Here is a 19,007-nt window from a genome sequence, read left to right as displayed (position 1 = left end):
CAAACCACGATCGACTATGTGGGAGTCCAGCGACATAGCCATTACACTAACTGCTGGTTCCGTCAATGCTATAGATTTTCATAAGTTAATTTTGTATCCTGCCACTTTACTGTTTGCATTTATTACTTTGAGAGGTTCTCTCGTGGATACTATTGGGTCTTCTGTGTATACAATCATGTCATCTTCAAACAGATATTATTTCAGCTCTTTTATCCCTATTGGAATGCTTTTTATTTACTTCCCTTTTCTGATCACATTGGCTGGCACTTCCAATAGCATAATGAATAGGAGCATAGAAAGTGTGCAGCCTTGCCTTGTATCAGTTTTTAGTAGAAAAGCTTTCAGCTTTTCGCCATTCAGTACAATGTTAGCTATAGGTTTTTCATAGATGGCTTTTATTATGCTGAGAAACAATCCTTCTATGCCGATTTTCCTGAGAGTCTTAATCATAAAGGAAGGTCATATTTTGTCAAATGCCTTTTCTGCATCAATTGAAATGATAATGTGATTTTTATCTTTCTTTCTGTTAATAGGATCCATTACATTTTTGATTTTGTTTATGTTGAACCACTCTTGCATCCCAGAAATAAAGCCTACCTGATCGTGATGAATAACCTTTTTTATATGCTACTGAATACAGTTAGCAAGTATTTTGTTGAGAATTTTCACAACTACAATCATCAGAGATACAGGTCTGTAGTTTTCCTTTTTTTGTTGTATCCTTATCCATTTTGGGAATGAGTGTAATGGAGGCTTCATAGAATTAATTTGGAAGGGTTACTTCCTTTTGAGTGTCTAGGAACAGTGTGAGTAGAACAGGAAACCTCTTCTTTAAAAGTTTTGTGAAATTCAGCAGTAAAGCCATGTGACCTGGACTTTTCTGTGTTGGGGGGTTATTTATTACTGATACAATCTCATTGCTTGTTATATGTCTATTCAGGCTTCCTATGTCCTCCTGTGTCAATCTTGGTAGATTATACATGTCCAGGAAATTGTCCATCTCAACCAGATTTTCTTCTTTGTTGGCATATAGTCACTTACAGTATCCTCTAATGTTGTTTTGCATTTCTATTACGTCTGTTATAATGTTGCCTGATTCATTGCAAATTTGATATATCTGGTTCCTTTCTCTCTTCGTCTTAGTCTAGCTAATGGTGGGTCAATATTGTTTATCTTTTCAAAGAACCAGCTTTTGCTCTCACTTATTTTTTGAATACGTTGCTTATTTTCTATTTCACTTATTTCTGCTCAAATCTTTATTATTTCTTTTCTCCTGGCATTTTTTCTGTTGTTATTTTTCCAGTTTCCTGAAGCATGATGTTAGGTTGCCCTTTCGACACCTTTCCATCTTTTCCTTGTGCGCACTAATTGCTTTGAATTTCCCTCTTATGAATGTTTTTGCAGTGTCTCATAAATTATGGAAACTCGTGTACTCCTTGTCATTTGTTTCCATGAATCTTTTGATTTCAGTCTTAATCTCTTTGGTGAAGTCATTCAGAAGTAGATGATCAAGTTTCCATGTATTTGTGTATTTTGTGTATTTTAAAGAGTTTTTCCTGAGATTAATATCAAGTTTAATTCCATCATGGTCAGAGAAGATGCTGGATATAATTTCTATTCCTTTGAATCTGTAAAGGCTGGTTTTGTGCCCTATCATGTGATACTTAGAGAAAGTACCATGTGGGGCTGAGAAAAATGTGTACTTTGTGTTTTTGGGGTGGAAAGTTCTATAGATGTCTAAGTCCATCTCATTTATAGTATCATTTAGGTCTCTTTGTTTACTTTTTGTCTCATTGACCTGTCTAAAGCAGATAATGGGGTGTTAAGAATGCCAACAACTACTGTTACACAGTCTATCTGTCCTTTCATATCTAGCAGTCTTTCTTTTACATATTTGAGTGCTCCTGAGTTGGTTACATAGATATTTATCAGTGTCATATCTTCTTGGTAAATTAGTCTTTTTGACTACTCTATAATGCCCTTCTTTGTCTCTTCTCACCATTTTTGTCTTAAAGCCTATTTTGTCCGAAATCAGTATAGTGACTCTCACTCTTTTCTTTGGTTTCCATTTGCATGGAATACCTTTTTCCATCCCTGCACTTTCAGTCCATGTATGTCTTTATCCATGAGATGAGTTTCTTGTAGGCAGCAGATGGATTTTCAATCCCTTTAGCCAGTCTGTATTTCTGCTCACTTTATTTGTCTTTCTAGTAGTAACTCCTATACCTCTGCTACATCTTCCTAGCGAGTCTACGGAAAAGCCAAACCATATGGGTCAAGGTAATTCCCAGGGAAAATCAGAAACTGCTCCCTAGTTCTATAAGTTAAAAATCTTATATCAGAAATTTATAACTTGAACTAGAGATAATAGAAAACAAAATCAAACAAAACAAAAATCAAACAAACACAAGCATGGCAGCAAATAAGTCCTAACTAGATCCCTGTATGTATCCCTTGAAACAGTAAAAATATAGGTTGATTCCTCTTAAGTAACAATAGAGGAGAGTTTATGCTGACCAAAATTAAAAAAAAAAAAAAATTTAGGCATGAGATGTGCCAGCTTAAACCAAATGTCATGTTACCATTTTGATCTTATGATCAAGCTATTGTTATTCTAAAGAAAGGAGCAGAGAGGCAGAGAGACAGGAGAGAGAGGCAGAGAGACAGAGAGAAAGGAGAGAGAGGCAGAGAGAGAGAGGAAGTGAGAAAGCAAACCACCAGGTCCGAGACTTGAACCATGTAGGTCATGTGAAAGTCCAGCACCTTTAACCACCATTCCACTTGCTGGCCCCAATTATAATCATTTCTATAAGGAATAAAGACCCAGGAGTCTTGTGTCTTCTGCCAGTATTTATGTAACTATTAGGCAAATTTGTTAGCTTTAAGTGAACTGAAGAAAATCTCAGACACATCATAGTTCTTTACAAGGGAAGCTGACCTTTCCATTTGCTTTTGTACACATGACACACACTGAGAAAGTAATTTTATGTAAGATATAATGGCCACTATTCAAAAAAGATATTTGTCTATAGCAACAATTAACATTGGGAACACAGACTTTATGCACATAATTTAGATTCACAGTCAATAATATTTAAACCATCAAATAAAAATAGATTAAATTAATAGAATGAGAAATGATGTTTATTTTAAAAAAAGTTTTCTGAAGGAAAATCTTCTGAAGCTTTTCAAATTTCAAATATTTATATAAATAAACATGATGTGCCTTTCCTTTTACAGATAGAGAAACTCATGCAAGGCTTTAGTGTTATTTTAAAGCATTTGATTCAGGTGAAAAACAAAGCATAAAAATATAACTCAATGGAATTTCCTCAAGGGATAAAGAAAATAACTTTCAGCATTTTGCTTGGATTTAAATCTGCCCTTTAAATGACTTTTTTTGTTTGTTTTTGGAGAGATTTTTGGTATAGGGCATGTGTGCTCACCAGAAAGACAGAGACAGAGAGACAGAAAGCAATTTATCACACACACACCCCCAGTTGGAATGGCCGTGCCCCAATCCCCTCTCCTTCATTCTCCTCTTGAGATCTTGGGTGCACATGCACATGCACCTGGTGTGAGTTTAGGCCTCCAGGTCTGGGACTTGAACCATGGTCGACTACATGGGAATCCAGCGACATAGCCATTACGCCAACTGCGGACCTCTTAAATGACTTATTTTTTTTCAGTTATTTGTTCAGTGGATGATACAAATAAAAAGGAACCAGTGATTGTCCTCAGAGAGTTTGCAAGTTATTTAAGAACAGTAGACATAGACACATACAAGGTTACCAAAATACATAAGGATGCAATTAAAAATAAGAATATAGAAGGGTCAGCATAGGGTGTAGCAGTTATATCACTGGACTACCACGTGGCTGAACCCAGTTCGAGTCCTGGAATTCATGGATTAAGAATTTCACTGGACACATGTGTGTGTGCCCAAGATCCAAGCAGGAGAATGGAGAAGGGATTGTGGCATGGCCATCCTTCCTGGGGATGATTTCTCACTTTCCTTCTTAGTATCTCTGTCTTTGTTTCTCTCCAGCAAGCACACATACTCTAAGACAAAAACCTTAAAAATAAATAAATAAATAAATAAAAATAAATATGAACCTAGAAATGATGAAGTTTTAATCACCATCACCATTTCATCTTCAAGACTGTCTTTATCATAATCATCATTATTATGTAAATTAATCCTTAGTGCCATTCATTGATAGAAATAATAGAGGTAAAAAAATAGAGCTATAATATTGACTACTATGTGACGGTCATCTAATAGGGGCTTAACAGCAGTTATATTGAGTTTCCCCACATAATAACTTAGTTGAACATATTATCTCTATCATCTGTGTTGTACAGTGGAAAATGGAAAATATGAAAAAGATTTTTTCTCTTTCTTCACTGAAGAATTGAAATTCCATGAGCAAAAAGCTAACTACCTAGCACAAACTCCAAATCTAAATTTTGAACTCTAAAATCCAAGTCAGGGATCTCTCTAATATGCAATTCTGCTTTTATTTTAGACCATGGACAGATTCATGGTTGTATGTTTTCATATGCTGTGTATAAGAGCTTCATATACCGTCCTATCTCCAGGTCTCGTCTGTTTTAAGAGGACATGTTATATTTAACATCTTAAAGAGTCCTATTCTAATAAATAATAGCGTAAGGCTCAGAAACAAATGAACAGCAAGTAAACAAATGGAAAATGAATGAATAAATGAAAAAAAGAGAAGTCAAGAAAAATATTTTTTAGGCAGTGAAAAATTACGTTTGTTTGCATGTGTCCTGGTGTAGCATTTTGCTTAACAATTACTTACACTTTTCAGATGAATTCAGTTCTTTTTGAGTTGGGTATTTTTGGTAAAACTGGTGCTAAAAAGGTAGGGTTAGAGAGCCAGCCAAGTAGCATGATGTTTTATTCAGCTTGATCATACATGGCTGACTGCATGACTCAAGTCCTAGATCCATGTCTTGAAAAGCACATCTGGCTTGTGTGCATGCATGCCCCAAATTTTGAGAGGATAAGGGAGAAGGGACTGTATTCTCTTTGGGTTGGGGAAGGGTACTTTCTTACTTTCCTTCTCTTTCCATGGAGCCCGAACGCCCTGCAGCAAATTAAAAAATAATAATAAATCGGGACCACCAGATTGGAATCCTCATTAAAATGCTGGACTCCCGCATGATGACTATGGTTCAAATCCCATACTTGGTGGCTCTCTCTCTCTCTCTGTCTCTCTATTCCCCACACCTTTCACTGGTAAATGCACATGCTCTATAGCAATTTAAAAAGGATAATAATAATAATTACTGATAAAATGAAATAATATTATTTTAAAAGGTAATAAATTTTAAAATGAAAAAAGGCTTAGAATAAAGAATGAGAATAACCAGTTAAAATTTAATTAAGCAACTCTTGAAATAGCATGAGAGCAATTTTTATATCAAAGAGTGGAGTGTGTTCTTTAAGAAACTATGGAATTAAAAGAGAAAAGTCATGTTTATTTCAATATATCATAATTTACTTTCATTACCAATTTAAAGAAAAAGACAATCTAAGATGGATGAGACTATTTAAATAGTAATAACAATATCAATAATCATAATCATAATAAATATGATGCAAACTGGTATACAATGGTATAATGCTTCATCTACAGATGCGATTAGAATTCTTTAATGATGTGCATAGTTGTGATTGAATCAATGTCTTTGCATTCTATAATTTAAGTCTAAACTAAAGAATCACTCATACTTTCAAAAAGATGCTTCTGATAAATCTTTAAAACTTCATCATTATTGCCTACATTCAGAGATTAAATTACTTTTACAAAATTTATACACAGAAGAGCAAAATTATGCTTGTAGAATAGAAAATTACAAACACCGTATGTTTAACAAACAATGGCAGGCAAGAGTGAAATCAGAAAATGTGAACGTACCAAATCCAGAACATAATGAGCAATAATTAAAAATACTGTTATATTTAATAGTATGTAATAATCACTAACTTACCTGTGTGAGTGCTTTGCAGGATATGGGAATAAACTAAACAAACTGAAGAATTAACATATCAGAGAAGAATATCAAGGTCTCCAGTGTGTGGATAAAATTACAATTTCTTAAATAATACATTAATAAAGGAATATAATTGTCATTTTGCTCTTATATTTAATATTTTAACACACAAATAAACTCATAGTTGTATATAAATATAAAACTGCACTTGTAAATTTAAAATGCATAGTTTATATTATGAAGTGCACAGTACTCTAAAATTAAAATTTGCATAGTCACAATTTAGAAAACATTAACAATTATATTTTAAATTTTAGACAATGATTAAATAAGAAAAATATATTTCTTTAAAATATTAAAATATCAACATGAGCTGGATCTATTTTGCTATTTAGGTAACTTTTAGTCACACTATTATTCAATCAATATGTTTACTGAACTCATGGAATGTACATATCACTGATATGTTTTTAGGTAGCAGTGTTAGGTCACCATTATTTGCTTATATGTGTGTATGTAAGTACGATTGTGTGTGTGTAAATATAATAGTCTAAAGTCCTCAGTTTAGACTCAATTGCAGGGTCCAAACATGGTTGGTCTCAATATACTTCTTTACTTCAATGCAAACAAATAAGCTAGAAACTTGGATATTAAATAAGAACTGTTCATGAAGTGGTACAAACACAAATATTCTTCTAATGGAATAAAATTGTATCATTTGGATTCTTAATTATTTCATAGTCCCACAATAATTCACCTCTATACACATTTTTTCAGAAATAAACAGGGTAGCATCTGATGAATTGAAGTGTGTTGAGGCAAAATATTGAAAAGGAAAGAAACAAAAACAAAGATTAAAAAAATTATCTTTATTTTTCCTTGTCTCTCTCTGGAGATGCCACATATCCTATAGCAAAAATCTAAAATGATAATGATGAGAAGAATAAGAAATATTTTTGTCCGCAATAGATTTGAGTCTACTACTTCATTCCTATTCAATTCCTATTATGAGTAGCTATTCTTAAGCGACTCTGATGAGTAGTAAATTATCATAAACAGTCTCAACATTCTCAGAAAGTCTTACAAATAAATGGACGAGATATCTCAAGTCTAAAATTGGATTCATAAAAAAGAAAAAGATTGACATGACTGCAAACAAATAGATAAAATGGTGTGTGTTTAGAAATCAGGTTCATCTTGGGAACCAGCAGTTAGCATAATGGCTATGTCACTGGACTCCCACGTAGTCGACTGCGGTTCACATCCCGGACCCAGTGGCTTAAAACTCATGCCGGGCGCGTGTGCGTACGTGCCCAAGATCCCGAGAAGAGAATGGAGGAGAAGGGATTGTGGCGTGACCATCCCCCCTGGGGGGTGATTTCTCACTTTCTGTCTCTATGTATTTCTCTGTCTGTCTGGTGAGCGCACATGCCCTGGAGTGAAAAACCTCTCCAAAAAAAAAAAAAAAAAGAAATCAGGTTCATCTTTAGGGATTATAATAAAAACTGAAAAATAATAAATCAGGAATGTGACAAAGTTGTAGCATAATGGGCTGCAGTTCTAAAAGTCACATGGACAGTCATGGTCAACCTAAAAATAGTTTGGGCACATGAGTACACAAGATTCTGAGAGGGTTGTCATGGCATGAGACTCTGTGGAGGGTATTTTTCTCTATCTCTCTCTTGCACACACACAAACACACACAACATGTGTATACACATGAACTATCATGAATTTTTTGAAATGGAAGATGACAAATACAGGAAGATAAAAAAGCAACGTTCACATAAATGAAAGGACAGTGTTGCAGGATGATAATAAGCAGAAAAGAAAAAGTAAAAACAATACATGTCAGGCAATATTCCAAATATTTTATATAAAAAAACTCAACCCCTTTAAATATTCTTTGAAGCAGGTATAATTATTATGCACATTTTCCGTATGAGATCATTATACAATAGAATAAAATTATATGTGTATAATTGCCAGACAGAAGCTTTTAATTCAGAGTGCTGCAGATGAAAAAAGAGATTTGAATTTTTCCTACTGGACACAACTGTCTGGTGGATAGTAGTCAAATTACTTAGGATTAACACTAGGATAGAACTTGGAATTAGGACCACCTCAAGCCATAGTGTGACATAATCTGATTTAGCTTTTATACTGACATTGGCACTCTGTACATGAATATTGGAAATACACCGAAATTAAGAAGAAAGGAAATGATCATAATATAAAAATAGCGAGCAAAAAGAGATAAGCCTATCCACTTATTTGGCTATGAATATTTAGGTGGGTTCCACGTCCTGTCGTGAAGTGTATTCATGTAGGGTAAATTCACTTTATAAGCTAAGTGATGTATCCTGACTGAATGTATAAAATTAATTAACATAAAAATTTTTAAAAAGAGATAAGCCACTGGTTTTTAGAAACGTATGAAGAGGGAAGAGAATGAATTACAGGGGAGAAAGTTGAATTAGAATTCAAGAAGGAAACTGTCTAACATTTTGAAACTATCAGGGCATTCGAGGGGGTCTGCCTCTGAAAACAGATAGGTATGTGTTCTTTGGCAATGAGATAAACCGTTTTATAATTTTACTTCTATATTCTTTAAATAAAGAGTTAGGCAATTTCAGTGTTTCCTAATTAGCAATATATTATAAAAATGTAAACTAGTTGAAACTAACAAAATGTAAATCTCTGTTGACCTAAATATGGGATAGCAAAAGGGGAAAAGCAGCAAGAATCACTATATTCATGAAGAAAAGCAATAGAAAGAAAGGAATCAGAGATTTCTTGCTTTATTAGTCTTGAGAAACAATGGAATAGATGATCTTTATAGTTTCTAGTTTTAAAATTCTATGATTCTATAATGAAGATTTATATGAAAATTAAATTAAAAATATTTTATATAAGAAATAATTTTTCCTATATCTAAAAAAAAAAAAAACTTATCTCAAAAAAAAAAAGAACTATCTAAGAAGAAAAACTGTGCTTACATGAAAAGCAAAGCAAATTGAATCCGTTAAAATAACTCTAGGGCACCTCTAGGGCATCCAGCATTGAACCCAACATTGTTCCCTGTCAGAATGGGTGCAAAGGAGAGAAACTATACAAATTGCAAAAATACATTCACTTACATTAATCTAAGATGGCATCTGCTGTTATTGCTGAAGCTGTGTTGCTATCTGATACAGGGATATATGACCTTGAGAGAAAAAGCACAGAAGTTTCTGCAAAGAGGAAGGAAAAAAAAAAAAAAAAAGAACTAGTGATATACTTTCTTGAATTAAAATTTTTTAAAACTTTTTAGATATGAGCTTGAATATAATGTATTTAGAAAATTGGGGCCAGCAGGTGCTCTGGTGGTTAAGAGTGCTGGAGTCCTACATGGCCGACCACAGTTCAAGTCCTGGAACGGGTGGCTTTCTCTCTCTCTCTCTCTCTCTCTCTGGTCAAATTAAAATAAATGGATAGATAAAGTTAAATAAAAATAATTACTAAAAAGGAAAATAATTTAAAAATTAGCTATTTATGCCATTAACATAGGATCACATGAATGTTATGAGATAGGATATTTACCAAAATTATGAAACAAAATTTTGCCTTAAAAGAAAATTATGTTTATCCGATTATATCTAAATATATAATTCACAATTAAAGCTGATACATTTGTGAAGCTATACATTTATGAACTTAAATGAAAGCAAATTTATATAAAATTTCTATACATATATTAAAGCACATAACAAGGTTGATAAAATAATAAATTACTTATAATAATTTAAAAACATGTTACATTCCTCTGGAAAATTTTGTGTTGAGGACTGTACAAAGGGTACCATATAATACATCAGAATTTTTCAAAAGAAAAGGTAAATTCAACCTCCAAAAATAAACATGTAAGCCAGTATTAATAAAGAATAACAATAATGTATGATAATTTTAAAAACTGAGAAATTCACATATTGTATTCCCTTCTGGGTCGTCTTCATCTCTAGTCTCACAAGGAGTGGAAGATTGAATCTGGTCCTTCAGGTCAATGGTCACCAACCTTTTTGGCACCGGGGACTGTTTTCATGGAAGACAATCTTTCCACAGACTAGAGGGTTAAAGGGGATGTGATTTTGGGACCAGCAGTTAGCGTAATGGTTATGTCACTGGACTCCCATGTAGTCGACTGCAGTTTGCGTCCTGGACCCGGTGGCTTAAATGCACGCTGGGTGTGTGTGTGTGTGCGTGCCCAAGATCCCTAGAAGAGAATGGAGGAGGAGGGATTGTGGAGTGGCCATACCTCCTGGGGGGTGATTTCATGCTTTCTATCTCTCTGTCTCTCTGTCTGTCTGGCAACTGCAGGCGCCCTGTAGCAAAAACCTCCAAATAAAAAGGGGAATGTGGTTTCAGTATTATTCAAGAGCATGACATTTATTGGACATTTTATTTATATTATTATTACATTAGAATATATAATGAAATAATCATACCACTAACCATAATGCAGAATCAGTGGGAGCCCTGATCTGGTTTTCCAGCAATAAAACAGTCCTATCTAGGGACTCCTATGAGGATTTAATGCCACTGCTAATCCGACAAGAGGTGACTCTCGAGGGGGTAATGCAAGTAATGGGAAGTGACTATAAATATAGATGAAACTTCACTTGCTCACAGTCTGCTCAACTCCTACTGTGCTGTCTGGTTCCTAATAGACCATAGACAGGTATGAGTCCATGGACTCAGTGTTGGGGACCTCTGCTTCAAGTGTTTCTCATGATTTTGGTATTTACATGGTCACTTGATTCACTGTTGTACAATGTTACTTTTGCTTTATCACCAGCTTCTGGTTCTCTATGTTCTTTGGAATGATTCCTGTTTGCTTTTCTCTTGTGCTTACCAAGGGCACATCCTGCTACAGGTCTGGATATTAGTGTGGCTACCTGAAATCTGTAAACCTTGGATCCACCTTCTGATCGGTCCCTTTCCTGGTACTTTAAAGATAACCTTTTATCTCTCAATATACTCAGATCCAAGTCATTCTGATAATTGTGCATCCATCAGAGAGATATGTTCTCCATAATGTTTTTCTTTTATTTTTTTTCATTTCATTTTCTTCCATACATTCAATCATGTTATTATTTACAAAATGGATATTTAAACAGGTGAACATTTCTCCCTAGTACTGTTGATAAAACTCTGAAATATCGTCAACAGATAATACCACACCTCTTTGCGCCATCACTGCTTTGCCTCCCTGTCTCTCCCCCAACTGTCCTTCCTCAGACCCTCTTCTGCATAATTTTTTGAATACTGAGTCTACCAAGTTCTCAAATACATTAGATAGAAAATTTAAACCTTTAAATGTAGAAAATCAAGACAAGCATGGGTCTGATCAATGAATTTTATGTACTTTAGTGAGTATAGACCTTTTATCTGTAGAAGTATAGAATCAAACCAGATTATAATTATCATACATGTTTCATACTGACTGTTGATTTACTGTTTTATAGAATTTTGACCATTTCTTTAAAATTTAGTATTTTGAAATTCTGAAATTTATTAAGTGTCAAGAACTATGGAGTCTGAGCAAAATTTTTTTGATACGTAAAGTAAATTTTTGTGGAAAAATGTAAAAATAAATACATTTTTTAAAAGACTATAAAAGATTCCACTTAACTGACCAAATCATTTGGGAGTATGGGAGGGCAGGTATCAATAGAGTTAAGCTTGACTTTGGATCTTGAGTTCCTTTTTTTTCTTTTTTTAAGAATTACTTATTCAATTTTATTTATTCATTTACTTATTTTAATTTGACCAGTGAGACACACACATACACACACACACACACACACACAAACACAGGGAAAATTAAAAAGCAAGCCACCATGTCTGGGACTTGAACCGTGGTCAGCCATGTGGGAATGTCTAGTGTCATCACCACCACGCCACATGCTGGCCCTGATTTTTAATTTCTTTAGGCATAATAATCTTTGCCTCATTCCATTTACCAACCATTCTTCTTTTTATACCATAATGAAATTGGAGATCATTTTTTAAATCTAAGTGTTGTGAAAATTAAGTTTTTCATTGTGACTCTTAGAAAATACCTGTTTCCAAAAGTTTTAGAATTAAAAAAAAAAATTAAGGGGCAAGAATATTGAGAAATTCAGTGTCTCTTCAGGCACTTAATGAAATAACAAAGGTTATATTTTGAGATGTGCCAAGTGCCTCCACCAGGAGTACCCTGTGCAAGTGTGTGTATGAGTATTGTCTAGGATAAAATCAACTGATATTACCATGTTGACTCAAGTATCTGCAGCTGACAGTGCATCCTTCAGGCATTTTGAAAATCTTCAACTAACAGTGCAGACAGCTGACAGAAAAAGAATGATGAATTAACACACTCAGAGGCAAAGATAATAGCAAATCAGGAATGCTAAGAAAGTTTTGAAAGTTGTCTTGTAAATACAATAGAAAGATTAATTTTCACAGAGATATTAGATCATTAGGGAAGTCATTAAATATTTTTCTGTTTTTCTATGCAAAATGTGTCATGACTTTCCTGACAATCCAATATTAATCTAGATGTTTTAGGAGAAATTATACTCTACTTTAAATATCTTTCAATCTATTGTTTTCAACAGTAGTAAAAACATCCATTGATTAGGCAATACCTATGGAATACACAGATCTTAGTAATAACATAATATTGGATGTTAAGTGGCATCGAGTAAATGAATGTTCTAATCAGGAAATGTCTTGATATTTTGAATATGAAAAAAAATCCATTTATATGTCTATAACATAAAACACTTCCATGATGTCTTAGTTTAGTTACACAATAATTTTCGACATACACATTTAAAGTACAAGTTTTTTCAAAATTCACACACTAGCAGCATAATTTTTAAAAATTAAATATTTAAACTGAGTAGTGCTTAGTTTTACTAAACATATTCTACTAGTAGACAGTCACTTGAAGAACAACCACATTGGTTCTCTTCCGCATTTCTCTATTTCTTATTTACTGTTAAATCTAATGGAAAAAGCACCATCGGCCCTGAGTCCAGAAGGAATAATTGATCATTTCACTGGAAGGTCAGTATACTATTAATACTTCTTCAGTGCATGGATAAATCAAAACCACCACATAAAATATGCTAGATTTCAAATTACTATAGACTTGAAACCATTTTGATATATATGAATGTCCATAATACTTCAAATTTTGTCATGAAAACGTATCAACTTTATTTATTTATTTATTTATTTTACAGAGAGAGATTTTTGCTATAGGATGTGCATCATTACTAGAGAGAAAGAAAGTGAGAAATCATGCCCAAGGGGGTGGGTGGTGGCCATGCTACAATCTCGTTTCCTTTTTTCTCCTCTCAAGATTTTGGGCATGCATGCAAAAACACCTGGTCTGAGTTTCAAGCTTTCGGATCTAGGACTGAAATCACAATCTGTCATGTTGGTGTCTGTCCAGTGCCTAATCACTACGCTCCTTTCTGGTCCCTCTACTGTTCTTTTTAAAACACATTTGACATTTATTTTTGCACTTTCTTTACTTAATATGGTCTTTATTTTAATAATGAGTTTTATATTTATTTTCCCATCCAGTTCACGTATGGTGTGCAAAGACTTTGTTTGAATCTTCTTTCGCAGAGGGAATTACGCTTCTACATTCTTTATATCTTGCATGAATTTTCACAGGTCTCTGAGTTTATCTCATATGAGCAATGGATATGCTTCCTAAAAATTGAGTTGAATTCAATTACTAACAGAAATTTCATAGCTTACACCAAGTTCATAGGTAGACTAGGGTCTTAAAAATATAAGTCAATATGTTGGAGTAACCATTTAAAGAGTAAATATTAGGAAATTCAGGAGAAAACATTTTAAAGTACATCAGAGATGCTGCTATTTATTGCTTTCTAGTTGCACTATAAGATCCAGGTCGATTACTAAACTAAACCACATTTTACAATCAGGAAAAGTAGAGAAATGGTAACTGTAAAACATACATTAATGTCATAGCTTTTACCACTACATTAAGAAATTATTGTTAATTGCTTATAAAAACACATCACTTTCCTAGCACACATAGGTTAATTAATGTAACCAAGAGTTAACATTGCTATCTGACATGACAAAACTGTTTTCCACTGTAAAAGCCTACATCGGTTCCTGAAATATGGTGCAGTAGATATTGCTAAAGGCAGAGCTGACTTAAGCACCTCACTGTGACATGAAGACCACATCTTCCAACAATTGATTGCACAAGTGTCATAATACACTGGAGAACACGCTATTTTTTCTCATCGTGAGACAGTCACAATGCCAGGAAATGGCAGCATTTCAGCAAGCAGAGGAAGTATTAAAGCTCAACAATAAAGTTAACAGTTTGTGTACAGTCTAACCAAATTTTAAAAACGTATTTAATCAATTCCAATTGAAAAACTTGTAAATATATATGCTATATCAAAATTAAAAGAAATAAAATTAGAAAAAAATAGGGGGTGTTTTGTCAGTGCTTTACATGAACTTGCTTTTTCAGTCTCATAATAGATTTCCTCTGTGCTATATCATTCCCATGCAAGAGATGAATGACTGAGCCAGAGTTCAGATAGGTTTTCCTAAGGTAACACAGACAGTAAATTGTAGAAAACATCCCTTAATTCAGGACCTCTGTATTTAAAAAAATTCCAGAGAATATAGCTCACTAAATTCTCATGAATGAGATCAAACTTTCCTTAATAGAATTTTTTTCAGTACATGCAATTATACAGCAATTTCACCTTGCAGCTTAGGAAAAAACTGTGTTAAACTTTCATGAAGTTCTGTTTATTAAATAACTTGCACTCATGAAATACATGCATGACATACAAAGCATCATGATATCATTAAGTATGTCTTTTTTCTGAGATGAAAAGCATTACTACATATTAATTATTTATTGCTTATTGGAGTTGGAACATTAATTTATCTGCATCAAATTAATAGTATGGCTGTTATGTGTAGTTTATTATTATTTAGATTTTTGCATATATTAATATTTCTGTGACTTATTTCTCTAAATTATAACAATGTGTATGAAATGTGCTAGAAATAAGTAAAAAGAACTATTTCTTAAAGTCAGAAAAATGAGTGGTCATTCAGGATTTGGCCAAATTTGCCATGTGGCCTTGTATAAGGTACTTAGTAAATATTATTCTTCTATTTAACTCATCTGTAAAATAACAGCAGTGGCTGAAGGTGTAAATGAAATTAATTTTACACATCAAAACATGTACAATTTTAAAGTTTAGACTTAAAATTTTGATATATTCTCAATTGTCTTTACATTCAACATTTTGTCATGTATGTTCTTCCACACACACAGATACTTTGTTGTTGCTGTTGTTGTTTTGCTGTTGTTCCATGGTTTTAGTTAGAGATACAAATCCAAATTGGTTGCATTATTTTGTAAAAAAGACATGGTATAATTTACAAACCAATCTAAATAAATACATAGCAGTCAAATTGGGGACATCTTGTTTTAAACAAATGCCATCTATGTCATTTATACTTTGATTCAATAAAGATCTTATTTTTCATCTACAGAGCAAAATTTGCCAAATGAGGAAAATTAACACAGCAAACAAAAAGTGGCTTTAGAGCCAAGCAGATATGGGTTTATATCAGAGTTATATCCTCCTTCTTGCCCAAACTTGGATAAAGGTTCTGACAGTTCTCATTTCAGTTGTGTGTTACTATTTGTGTTGGTTCACATGGTTCACAGAATGAGATAACTCAGGGCAAAGACATTGTGACTTTTCCAAAGACACATAGGTAACTGAATCAAGTTTCAATTCCAGGAATCTATGATCAAAGGAAAAAAACTAAAATATACTTGTAGTAATAGTATTTTTTCTACGGGATTTGTGAATAACAATTTGAAGTTATACGGAGCCTGTACATCTGCTTTATCAGATTAATTTAGAAACTAAACTTCAGTTCTTTCGGCCAGCCTGTGGTTTTGTGGTTGAGATGACTGAATCACACGTGGCTGAACATGTGGTTCAAGTCTCAGACTGGTGTCTTGAAAAACATGCTGGGCATGTGTACATGTGTGCCCAGGATCTCAAAAGGAAAATATATGGAGGAGAAGGAATTGTTCTGTGACAGTCCCCCCACGGGAGATGCTTTTTCTTTTTCCCTCCTTCTGTTTCTCTCTAGTGAGTGCATGCACCTTCGGGCAAAAATTAAAAAAAAAAAAAAAGTAAAGAAAAACTTAATTCTATAAAAAAAAAAAAGTAAAGGAAAACTTAATTCTTCTGAGATTCAGCTTTCTTATGTAAAAAAATGTAACTAAATAACAAAATACTTGCATTTGACAAGTTTATGACAAATAGGTAGGTAGGTGCCTTGAGCAGTGTGTGGTTTCTGATAATTGATAGAATAAAATAAGATAGAAAGGATACTAGTAAGTAAAACTTCCCTCAAATTAAAAACAAACAAAAAAAAAATCTGCTGTTAAATGCAAACCTTTTGATTCCTGGAACAAATCATAGCATTTTCTTATTGAAACACTAACATCCTCCCCAAAATGTTTAAGCTATTTAATATCAGGAAAGGAAATGCATATGCTCATTGAACCCCATGCATTCGAAGGGTACTTATTTTCATTCGTCCTGGAGTCATTAGTAATTGCACTTCCTTTCACCCTCCGCATTTTCCTGTGTGGAAAACAAGCTATACTTCATCTTACAGATAATGTGGCAGGAGAACACTCTGATGCCTTTTGAGGAGAAGCTGAAACACTGACATATTTGTCTAATAAAACTAAGCCTTTTGAAACAATCACTGCCGAATCTTTAATAAACTAACGTAAGATATGGGTAGTGTTAGCCTGACATATCCATCCAACCACAAGTGCACGAAAATTAGCAGCACGCACTGAAGTGGGAACACCTTTAACTGGGACAAATAAGAAACTTGGAACAATTTCATTTCTCTGAGGTGCCAAGCTAAGTTACTGTGAGGATTAAGTGCCAAAGTCCATTCACTTCCCTCATAAGAGACCTTTTTAGGATCTCATTCAGGTCAAAATTCAAACTTTCTATGAAAATAATGCCTTTCATTTATCTTATATAGTCAAATTCCACACAAGATTTGAGCAGTTAACTTAAAGCAATACATACAAAGTCAAGTTCCTCTACGAATATATAGAAGTACAACATATGTATTTAAAGAATTCAGCTATGTGAAGGCTCTTCAAAAAGTTCATGCAAAGTGCATTTTATGAAAAAGCTATGAATGGATTTCAAGTATTTTTGCATCAAAATAAACTTGTACTTTAATTCCATTTCCCGTGAATTTTTTGAAATCCCCTTTGTGTGCCTGTGTTTCTGTGTATGTCAAATTAACAGTATTTGAATTTTAATGAAGTATTTAAATTTCTGATGAAGGTAAATAATACAATTGAAGACTGTGTTATCTCCGTGGTAATTTTTACTTGTGTGTTAAATCCTTTTCCTCAAGTCAAGACATATTTTAGTACATGAAATCTTTAGCCTCGCCATCAGCAGTTTTGACATAAAAGAGTAAAATAACAAAATAACAATGTAGCACAGATCAGTACTACAAACACACCGGAAGCTGTTCACAGCAGCCTTTAGGACTGATAGTGAAAGAAGACTACCCAACACTGAGTTCTTCAAGAGCCACTTTATGTCACAGTCATTTGGGATAATTTTTTATATTTTTTTTTTACTTAACTCTACCCTTCTCTTACATTAGTATTTTTCATGCCTAATTTGATCTTGCTTCAAAACATAATCATCAATAATGATCTGCAACAAAGATTGTTTTCTTGAATATTAATCTTATGTCATTGTGCTCATTTTGCACAAAGATAATAAGCACTGCGAAAACTGCAGTTTCTGATTAAAATTTCAAAGTGATGGAAATGTAAAAATAAATGACTAAAAACTGAACTAAATTCAATGTGATTAAATTAATAAACTACTATGTAAATTGCTTCCTTAATCCAAAACCCATTCTCTGCTCAATGATATAGAAAATCACAAAAGAATATTTTCTCTTTCTATAGTTCAAAATTCATCAGTGACACCCCAGTAGCAAAAATTAGACCCAGTGCCCAGACTTTATTATTCAGCAGATGATAGAGTCAGAGTATCTCATAGAATTCAGAGTCCAATGCTAGAGCAGAAAGAGAAAAAGCCAGAATGTGAAAAGGGCATACAGAGCTAGCCTTGTGGGCAACACTGAAATACTTTTAGGAAGAAAATCAACCATGATAATATTGAATGACAACTGAAAGAATAATATAATCATCCATGGGCAATATCAAGGAGATGGGGGGAAGAAAATGAGACAGCTCTTCCTATGAGAATTAAAAATGTAGAAATAGTGAGAGATAAGAATCACCAGTAGAATACCAAAGTGAGACCTATAGACTATATTCTAGAGAGAAAGATAGCAAACCCACAGTGGAGAATTCTGGTAGATACCATTTTAATCAAATGGTCAAAGTCAGTATCACAAACAATACACGCTGACACTATGTAATGCCCTGATTTATGCATGAAGAAGAATATATTAATTTTATGGTGTTTCCACTCTGATCATGAGAAAAGGTAATAAACAAACAACATTAAAGAACATTCTGAGCCTAAACTGATCAAAATGCTAACATTGAGCCAGCAGCAGTGCATGCTGGTTAAGGAAGCTGGATTCCATGTAGCTAGTCATGGTTCATATACATTTTCTAATACAAGCTTGAAAGACATTCCAAGCCCAAAAATCCAACAGGATGAAGAAATGGAAGAAGAGGGATTGCCGTCTTACTATGCCCTGCTGAAAGATGCTTTCTCTCTCTCTCTCTGTCTCTGGTGAGCACACTTGCCCCTAGCACAAAAAAAAAAAAAAAAAAAAAAAAAAAAAAAAAAAAAAAAAAAGAAGCTTTGGGGAAAAAAAAAAAA

General features: G+C 33.5%; 1 long non-coding RNA gene across 1 annotated transcript in view; it reads right to left on the bottom strand.

The window, feature by feature from the left end:
- Window positions 1-19,007, bottom strand: part of LOC114009886 (uncharacterized) — a 53,528-nt gene that overhangs the window by 11,555 nt on the left and 22,966 nt on the right. Inside the window, exon 2 of the long non-coding RNA XR_003551275.1 lies at window positions 9,165-9,257. This is a non-coding gene — a long non-coding RNA (uncharacterized LOC114009886). The remainder of the gene's footprint in view (window positions 1-9,164; window positions 9,258-19,007) is intronic.

Source organism: Tupaia chinensis, unplaced genomic scaffold, assembly GCF_000334495.1.
Source record: "Tupaia chinensis unplaced genomic scaffold, TupChi_1.0 Scaffold000658_1, whole genome shotgun sequence".
Classification (NCBI taxonomy): Eukaryota; Metazoa; Chordata; class Mammalia; order Scandentia; family Tupaiidae; genus Tupaia; species Tupaia belangeri.
This window is presented reverse-complemented; position numbering and strand designations above follow the sequence as displayed.